The sequence below is a fragment of the Parasteatoda tepidariorum genome, chromosome 1, assembly GCF_043381705.1.
Source record: "Parasteatoda tepidariorum isolate YZ-2023 chromosome 1, CAS_Ptep_4.0, whole genome shotgun sequence".
NCBI lineage: Eukaryota > Metazoa > Arthropoda > Arachnida > Araneae > Theridiidae > Parasteatoda > Parasteatoda tepidariorum.
This window is the reverse complement of record NC_092204.1, coordinates 23692809-23701871: the sequence shown is the minus strand read 5'-3', so window position 1 is coordinate 23701871 and position 9063 is coordinate 23692809. Positions and strand designations below refer to the sequence as shown.

The following is a 9063-nucleotide window of genomic DNA, read 5'->3' as shown; positions in this document are numbered from 1 at the left end:
TAATAGTTTGGTCAAGACAGCGGTTCTAATAGTTTGGTCAAGACAGCGGAACTAATAGTTTGGTCAAGACAGCGGTCCAACGTTTGGCTAATTAATGTAATTTTCTGTTTTTTCTTTTTTTTTTTTTTGTAATTTACTATATCTTGAGAACGTTTTAAGGAAATTGATAATTTTTTCACACAATTATAAAGTTTGTTTATCCAAAGATAAATCAATGCGAAAAGTAATTTTTAGTAAACATATAGATACACTTTTTAATTTAATAATAGTCAAAAAGCAACTGAATTGTGAGATAGACAAAGAAATTTTAACACAGAAATTTGGACAAAGAAATTTTATATCTGTGTCCGAAAAACTTTCATTTCACTTAAAAAGTTCAAGAGATATGTCAAAATACGAAATAAATTAAATTCGACCTAACTTATTTATTAAATTAAATTTGACCTGAATAATTTTTTACCATATTACCCAGATTGCGACTATCCTCTAAAATTTGGGAGTCAGAATTTCGAATTCGTTGAAACAAAGACATGCTTATTCAAGGAAAGTACGTTTTGTGTCTGATTTCGTAACTTAAAATATCGTCGCCACTAATATATTAGCATATTTTCGGTTATTCCCTTGAACCTATAAAATTGAGCTCTAGCAAGTGATTCGAGCATCCATTAAAACAAAAATCAGGACTGAAAAAAATTAACATTGGAACTTATTAGTTATTTCAATAATTGAATAATTTGCTAGAAATTATTTTAAAAACTTTAAAATTTAAAGCCTTACTAGCACTATGTAACAAGAAAAATTTTATTTTTTCAAATCACATTCCAGCGGAAAAATGATTTAAGCGAGAATGAAATGATGAAATAATTTTTCAAATGGAAAAAATGGAATAATTTTTTAATGTTTCAAAAATTTTACTTTGTTGTTCCACCTTAATTTAAATTTATCAAATGTTAAAAATTTCGATAATCCCATTAATTAACTGATCTACTTTTTTTTAACTCATAAGAACCAGAAGTTTTATGAACATAAGGTGATGAATTTACGGAAATTATATCAACTTATTTAACAGAATGAAAGGTATTTAGCAGATTAAAATTCATTTTTTTCTCATTGAAAAAATTCAGTCCTATTTCCCTCTAATATACCAATATTACTTCAGTCCAACCTAATATGTAAATGTCAAATCGAAGACTCCCAATAATTTCGTTGCTTCCATCAAGGATATTTTAAGAGCAATGGAATTCCTTATTAATTTTATATGCAATTAAGTTATTACTTTTATATACAATGCACTTACTAAAACATTTAGCACTAGAAGCACCGCTGGGATCGTTTATTGGCATTTCTTATGTTATTTTTGAAGATACACGTGAGCTTCGAAGCTCATGCTCATATTTTTTACATTTCTTAAATTGTTTCTAAGTACACTGTATCAAAATTATCTGCGTTAATGCTGATTATTAAAAATTAATTATATAACAGCTAAAAAAAAAGGTCCCCGCTAGAAAAACGTTCATTTTTGAAGCTTCATGCCTGTTTTTGATTTTGTAAGACTGCAAACTTTAATTATTCACCATATATTCGGGTACACTGTCTTAAAAATGTCATGCAACTGTTTCCGTTAAATTATATGGCAACTTAGATTCAGTTGATCTCTTATTGAATTAAAAATTCAACATTCCGCCTGGAACAATCCATGCGCATCCTAACATTTATTACATCATTACATTACGTTATAAATAATTTTTTTAAAATCCTGGCTAAACGAGAACTGTTTGTGAAAAATTATTGCGATGTATTAAAAAACAAATTTATCGCATGAGGAACAAGCCAAATAACTTTGACTTCAAGTTATTGTTTTCAACTGACCCGACATAAAATTTTTAAAAAAAAAACTTAATAGTTAGCTTTATTTGTGCAAACTTAAATATTGCTAACGGAATTCTTACAATTTTGGTAAAATATAGTTTTTTTAAGTAGTGAACTACATCTAAATTCAGAACACAGCGGAACTACTTATTTTTATATTTCCTCAGTGAAACTTGCAATTTTTTTTTCTTCAAAAGGAATATCCACATAATTCGGATTGTAGGACGTCTTAATAAGAGAAAAATTCCTCTTATTTTCAGTTCACCTATTAATCATGACATTAATCTTTCGCACTGCAAAACTGATACAAAACACTCTTTGCTTAGGTGAAAAAGAAGAAGAATACCCTATTTCTGAATAGTCATGACGTGACTGTGTTGCAGGAAACAGCATAGATTTAAAGCCAAACACTGTCACTTACTACAATAGAACAAAATGTTATCACACTATGCTAAAAAATCATTTTAAAAGACGTGAAACTTTCCGATGCCATGCACTTTTGTAGAACATTTGTGATATTGCTGCTCTCTATACTTGGATAGTTTACAAGGAATATTTTGTCACTTTCATTATGCATTGCGAGTTTATTCTTGTGCTTGAATAACAACAAAAAGGCGATTTGCGCATAAGCAAGACCCTAATTCATAAGATTCAATCTCTAAAATAAAATAAACAACTCTTTGAATTTTGTAAGGGACGTAAAAAAACTTCTGATAATTATGAGAGATGAAGAAGATCAGTTTGTCGAAATTTCATTACCACTTTCATATCACGCGTATATATTGTCCGGTAATGCTAATATTAAACTAATGATGGAACCACATTTTAAAACATATGTGCATTGTTTATATTAGCGTCTTGCGTATATTTTCGTATGAGTTGTGCTCCAGCCAAAGAATAATATGTTACTCAATACTATATGGTATTTTTATATTGTCATTATGCAAATAAAAAGGAGCTAATCATTTTTAATCTCCATAAAAATTAGTATATTATATTTTTAACAATATCCATCAATTAAAATTGATTTACTTTGAAATAATAAAAATTTCCAAAAAGGGTCAAATAAACCCAAAATGGTGGTTTTAGTTAAGTCCAAAATCCGGCTGTTCTGGTGTTATGATATAAACTGAAACAAAGCTCTTCTATTCCTAAAGTGTCATGTTTCGTTTATTCTAATTAAACACATTACAACAGAGCAATTTCTATCTGACAGTTTCATAGAATCTTCAAGACATTAATTCACTCTTACGATATCCAATAAAGTTTAACCGAAAGCCACGCTAGTTTCTGAATGACTGCAGAAGTCACTGATCAAAAATAATTAGGTAGGCCAAATTAAATTATCTAGCTTATTATTTGAAAATTCCAAGGCTCTTTTTCCAGTAACCTGCTACATTCCTTTTTCTTAAAATAGGTAAGAGGCTCCACTCCTTGTATTATCTGCTCTCCCATCTTCATACTTGATTCTCGCTCATCATTGATTTGTTCGCCTTCCTAAAAAGTAGATAAAAATCCATTTTCCTTAGTTGTATGTTGTTATAACTTGATTCAAGCACAATTTGTTAACATGCTAATTCGTGGATAACTTAACATATAGACATATAGACTAGAAAAATAAATTTTTCGCTTGCTAAAAAAATTTTAAACTGCTAACAAATTATTTAAATTGAGCCACAGCATAACAAATCAATAACAGTTTTCTTAATCTAAAATTGTTCACTCAAAAGTTCTTTATTAAATGTTTACTAACATAGGTACCCAGAATCATTATATATTATGTGCCCCATATTTAATATCATCTTAATTTTCCCCCGTCAAATATTCCTCAAGTTGTGACTTTGTGACTCGGAGCTGTAATTCACCGCCAACTGCTGAAACTGCTCCAGCACTGACTGCATGATTATGCCCCCTGACGAAGTTGTCATGTATGTCAGTGCATCCATTTTAATTTCTTTTATCTATTTTTCCTTTTTGATAGTTTGGTTCTAACTTCATGTAGGACTATCCAGAAGGTAATATTTAGAATGTTATTTCGTTTTAATGGTTTTAGTTTCTCACTAGCTGAGTTCATCATTTTCGTTCTCTTATGAAGTGATAACATATTTTATTTAATCTTAAATCATTTTTCCTCAAATATTCTTCAACTTGTGACTTTAGCAACTTGGCGCTGTCGTAACTTAGAATTTTATATTGTATACTTTTTCTCTACAATTTTATAGTTATTTTGGATTATACATCTTTTCTAAACACAAATGAATTCCTGGTTCCACTTGTCTTTTGGGTTTCTTCTTTTCACCACAATTATATATTTTTAAAATATAAAATAAAAGAAAGGTGCTTATGAAATAGATGTGTTAATTGAAAATTAAAATTCTATTTTTCTTCTTAAGAAATACACTTGTTCATCTTAATACTTATAACCTTATCATTTCTTTCGTTGAAAATTTTCAAATAACGTAAGTATGCATTTCTAAATTTTATAAATTGGGGACAGACTGCCTTTTCCGAAAGGAAAAAAAAATAAAATAAGCAGCTTTGTGCATTAACTTTGCGTTACTTTAAGCAAGCATTTAAAGAGAAAATATCCGTTCGAATTCCCTAGAGAATGACACCAAATGTTCTAAGATTTTTAACTTCAGAAGCAAATGGAGCTTTTAAGGAAAAGTTCTTTTTTTTATTCCGTATGTATAAATTTTAAGATTTTCGAAACTGTAAATATTTATATTTTTTTCTTTTAGTTGACACTTGTTTTAATACAATTTTAAATTTATTCACTGTAAAATGCACATCTTTCAAGTTCATTAGAATTTAACAAGAAAAATAAAAATAAACATCACTAGGTTAATGATATATTGATGTACTTAAAAAAACTTTTTTCTAAACGTAATTTATATAGAGTTATTATTAGCTTTTATACTTTTGAGAAAAATAATTTGATAGTTAAATAATTAAAAATTTGCGAAGCAAAGATAATTTTTACACCATAGAATGTCACCTATAAATTATAAATTACCGACAGGTGGTATAAAAATGACTGGTATATACAGTGTTCAAATTTTCATTCTAGTATTACGATAAAATAAATGGCAACAATCTGTCCTTTCGATTAACCAAAAAGTGTAAGGTTAAAAATAATGTTTACCTTTGCATTTGAAATCATTTGTAACTAATATGTTAAAAAAATAAAAAAAACATGAATACAAAACTGTATAGTCTTTAATCATTTACAACTAGCATAGTTTAAAAATTGAAAGATGAAATTTTAACGAACATTTAAGATAACAGACATTGAAGAATAGACATTGTACCAACACTGCGAAAAATCAAAAATTCAAATCTATATATTCGAAGATTATATCTATATAGATTACATCTACATATTCTAAGATTACATTTATATATTCTAAGATTTAAAAAAAAGCATATTGTGAACACATTAGATGATAAGACAAAGAGAATTAAATAGACATAAATACTTAAAATTGACATGCGTAAAATAAATTGTATTTGTTACATAAAATTCAATTACTGCGATGAAATGCTACATTTTTCTTATTCCATTATGCTACATATAGAAAGAAGTGTAGTAGCTTATTAAGGAAAGCTAAAACAGTGATTTTTGTCTGTTCAGTCAATGAATTTGAAATTCACTTACTGAAATAAAAGTTGACTAATTCAATTGATAAAGGGTTCATAGCCGTCAATGTATTTCCTTGTTTATAACTGACGGTGTTTCAAGATACGAAGTAAAACTAATAGTATTAGTTTCCATTATGCACATCGTCGCTTAACAAAGATAAATTCCATTAGGTATCAAAAACATAGCTTTGCCAGCCAAATAAGTTATACGATTTACTTATCTGATTTATTATAACTTAATTTATTTATTTACAGTGCTTATTTTATTTTGGCATTTCTGTATACCTTTTTATTGCACTTCTTCTGAAATATTAAAAATTTAGTTTTTATTCTAAAATTTTTTATTATTTTTATGTTTCTCTTTATTTTCCTTTTGACATCATTTTCCTTACTATAAGCCTGAAAAATATTTTCGGCATTAGATAATTAATAAACAAATTTAAGTGATCATATTATCCCCATCTATTTGAACATTGTAACCGTAAAAAAAAACTTTCAAAGTGAAAAGAAATAAAATTTTTATTATAGAATTTGTCTTCTAAACAATCATAAAATATATTAAAGAATATAATACGTAGTCAAAAGCAACAAAATGTTCCTTTTCTTATCTGAAGTAAACATAGGATGTCTTATTTTTACCAGCAAATGTATTTCATCCCCTATATTACAGCAATTAGAGTAAGTTAAAAAAATTTATGTTTTTCTATTTAAAAATTCAAATCGTCGATACATACTCCTTATATCCCTTTTCTCAAACTAGTTAGGGGAGAGTGGGTTCAATTGTAACAGGGTACGATTGTAACAGAGCAAAAATTTCAAGTGTCGGTTTCTAGATTTGGTTCCTAGGTGACGCACAAGGTGTATTTAATAAACCTACATGTACACCTCTGCTGGCAACCATTTTTATGTACTTTTGAACAAGTTACATCACAAAAGATATTTTCACGCTGTGTAAGTACTTTTTTTGGTATTAGAATATTATATTGTAATAAAGTATGTTTGTTTAAACAAATAAAAATTATTAACCGAATATGTAAGTGGACACCTTAATTAACTTTGTTAAAAAAAAGATTAATTTTGTTAATTAACTACCATTGTTCTTAACAAATGAAGCAGAAATGGCGTCTTGGGGACGATTGTAACAATAAGTAAAGGGATGAATGTAACAGCAGAAAATATGTTTACAAACCATTACTTAACTATTTAAGAACCACCAATAGTTTCCTATATCATTTATATTATGTTGCATGTGCATTATTTTATTTGTCACCTTTCACAGCATAAATTAAAATTTTTAACCCCTTAAAGTTAAAAGTTTAACCCTTTAGGTCTCTGCTCATTATTATTTTTACTCCTAAAATATCACTACTATTTTGATCAATAAAAAAATATATCACAACTATGATAATATGTATAATTAACAATGTTTTAGTTGAATTTATGAACTGTTACAATTGACTCCGTAAGTGGGGACATTTGTTACAAGTGCACGACTGTCAAAAATTGTTAATAACTAATATAATAACATTTAAAATAAGGTAATTTATTTTTTTTCTAGTAGAGGATAGTCTACTTTACTCGTCTGTCAATTAATACTAATAATGTATTGGATTTTTTGTTAGTAGAAAATAGTTAAGTAAAAAGTGTTACAATTGACCCCACTCTCCCCTACTATTTCCCCCATTTTTTTTTTTTTTTTTTTTTTTTTTTTTGAGACGAAGTCTCATTCTGTTGCCCNTTTTTTTTTTTTACTTTGAGCAAAATTAATCAGTTGAAAACTTCAGAAATGTCTTACTTTTTTCCCCTTTTGTGCAATATATCAGTCATATATAATGTAACAAACTACTCAGTTTATTAACACTTGATTTATTAACCCCTTAACGATCTTATTACTTTCAAGAAACGGTCATAAAAGAGCCTATTTTTTTTATTCCCGAAAATTAGATAAAAAATGTGTATGTGTAGTAGATGTATTCATTTTTGGATTTTTTTGAATTTTCTTAGTTGAAATATAAAACTTCGTAAGTACTCCTTATGTACATGTAACACTGACTGGATAAAGTAATGAACACAATATTAAAACATATTTTATCATCGAACACAAATTCCGTGTTTGAACAAAGAGGATAAGTAGCTGAGCTAAAAGTACGAAATACGCATCACAAATACAAATATTTGGATGGCCATCTAGCTCACCATCTAGCTTAAAATAAATTAATTATCTCCAGTTACGTAAAAATAGTCTGGTGCAGCCATCTACTGTGTAAAATAGGAAATAAAAACGTCCAGGTACGGGAAATTATTATATATTTAAACTCTTTTGGTACATTACATTTGAAAACTCTCACAGGAAAGCTCGCATGAGAAATTTTAGACAAAATTTCGCCCCATGACTTTGAGAGGAGCGAGATGGAAATTGTTAAACATATTCACATAGCCGCATTAAACTTTTGTGTCGTCTATCATGAGTAATTTTCTGTGTTTTTCATTTTTTTAAAGTTAAGTGGGAGGTTTATTATTTTTAATGTATTTTATAAAAGTGTCAACAAGCATAATACTTTAAAATAATGATAAAAACTAAAACAGAAATATTTAAAAGGAAATTAGCGTAAATCAATAAATTATGTATATTAAATAAATCAAATGTCGCACTAGAAAAACTGTTGACAATACAAAATTCAATTGCGAATGTACTTCAAGTATTGTATTATCAAAGCAATATTTGATTTATAGTGACATTCGATTATTTCCTTCATACGAGGGTTGCTATTTATATTTCTGGCCTAATAATGAAAAAACAAATATGTAGGATCGAAATTGGTTTTATTTATTTTTTTTTTCAAAATATTCTCCATACACTTTTGCACGCGTTTGAACCAATTTTCAAAGCACTTTTTCTAGTCTGATTGAGGTAACTCCAAAACATGCGTTCTGAATGCATTAACCGCTTCTTCGGGGGTCGAAAATCGTTGTCCACGTAATTTATTTTCGATGTGTGGGAATAAAAAGAAGTCATTGGATGCCAAATCAGGGCTGTACGGCGGACGACCCATCAGTTCGATCTTTCGCTCCGACTATACTAATGTCCAAAGACGCCTCTATCTCACGTTATGTCACATGACGATCTTGCTTTATCAGTTCACGCACAGCATCGATCTTTTCTGGCACAGCAACGGATTTTGGACGACCTGCACGGGATTCGTCCTGGATCGAATAGCGGCCACGATTAAATCCGTTATACCAATTTTTTACAGTGCTGTAGGATAGCGCTTTATCGCTGAATAAAGAATTAAGTTCATCGAAGCACTCTTGTCTTGACAATCCATGTCGAAAGTTATGAAAAATAATGGCACGAAAAAGTTCACGATTCAATTCCACTTTTTGAAAGAGAAGAATTTTCAATTTACTGACAACAAAATCGTCTGCTGAATTTATGTTTAAAAATATCAATCTTTCGATTAAAATCATCTGCGGTCGCCTAGCAACACTTACTGTTGCCAAGGCCAGAAATATAAATAGCAACCCTCGTATGAGTTGTAAAATGAGTAAAAT

The 9063-nt window shown here is 28.7% G+C and overlaps 1 long non-coding RNA gene across 1 annotated transcript in view; it reads right to left on the bottom strand.

Annotated features, from left to right (window-relative positions):
* Window positions 1-3012: 3012 nt before the first annotated feature.
* The window catches only part of LOC122270338 (uncharacterized), an 18938-nt gene continuing 12887 nt past the window's right edge, over window positions 3013-9063 (bottom strand). Inside the window, exon 2 of the long non-coding RNA XR_006225740.2 lies at window positions 3013-3366. This is a non-coding gene — a long non-coding RNA (uncharacterized lncRNA). The remainder of the gene's footprint in view (window positions 3367-9063) is intronic.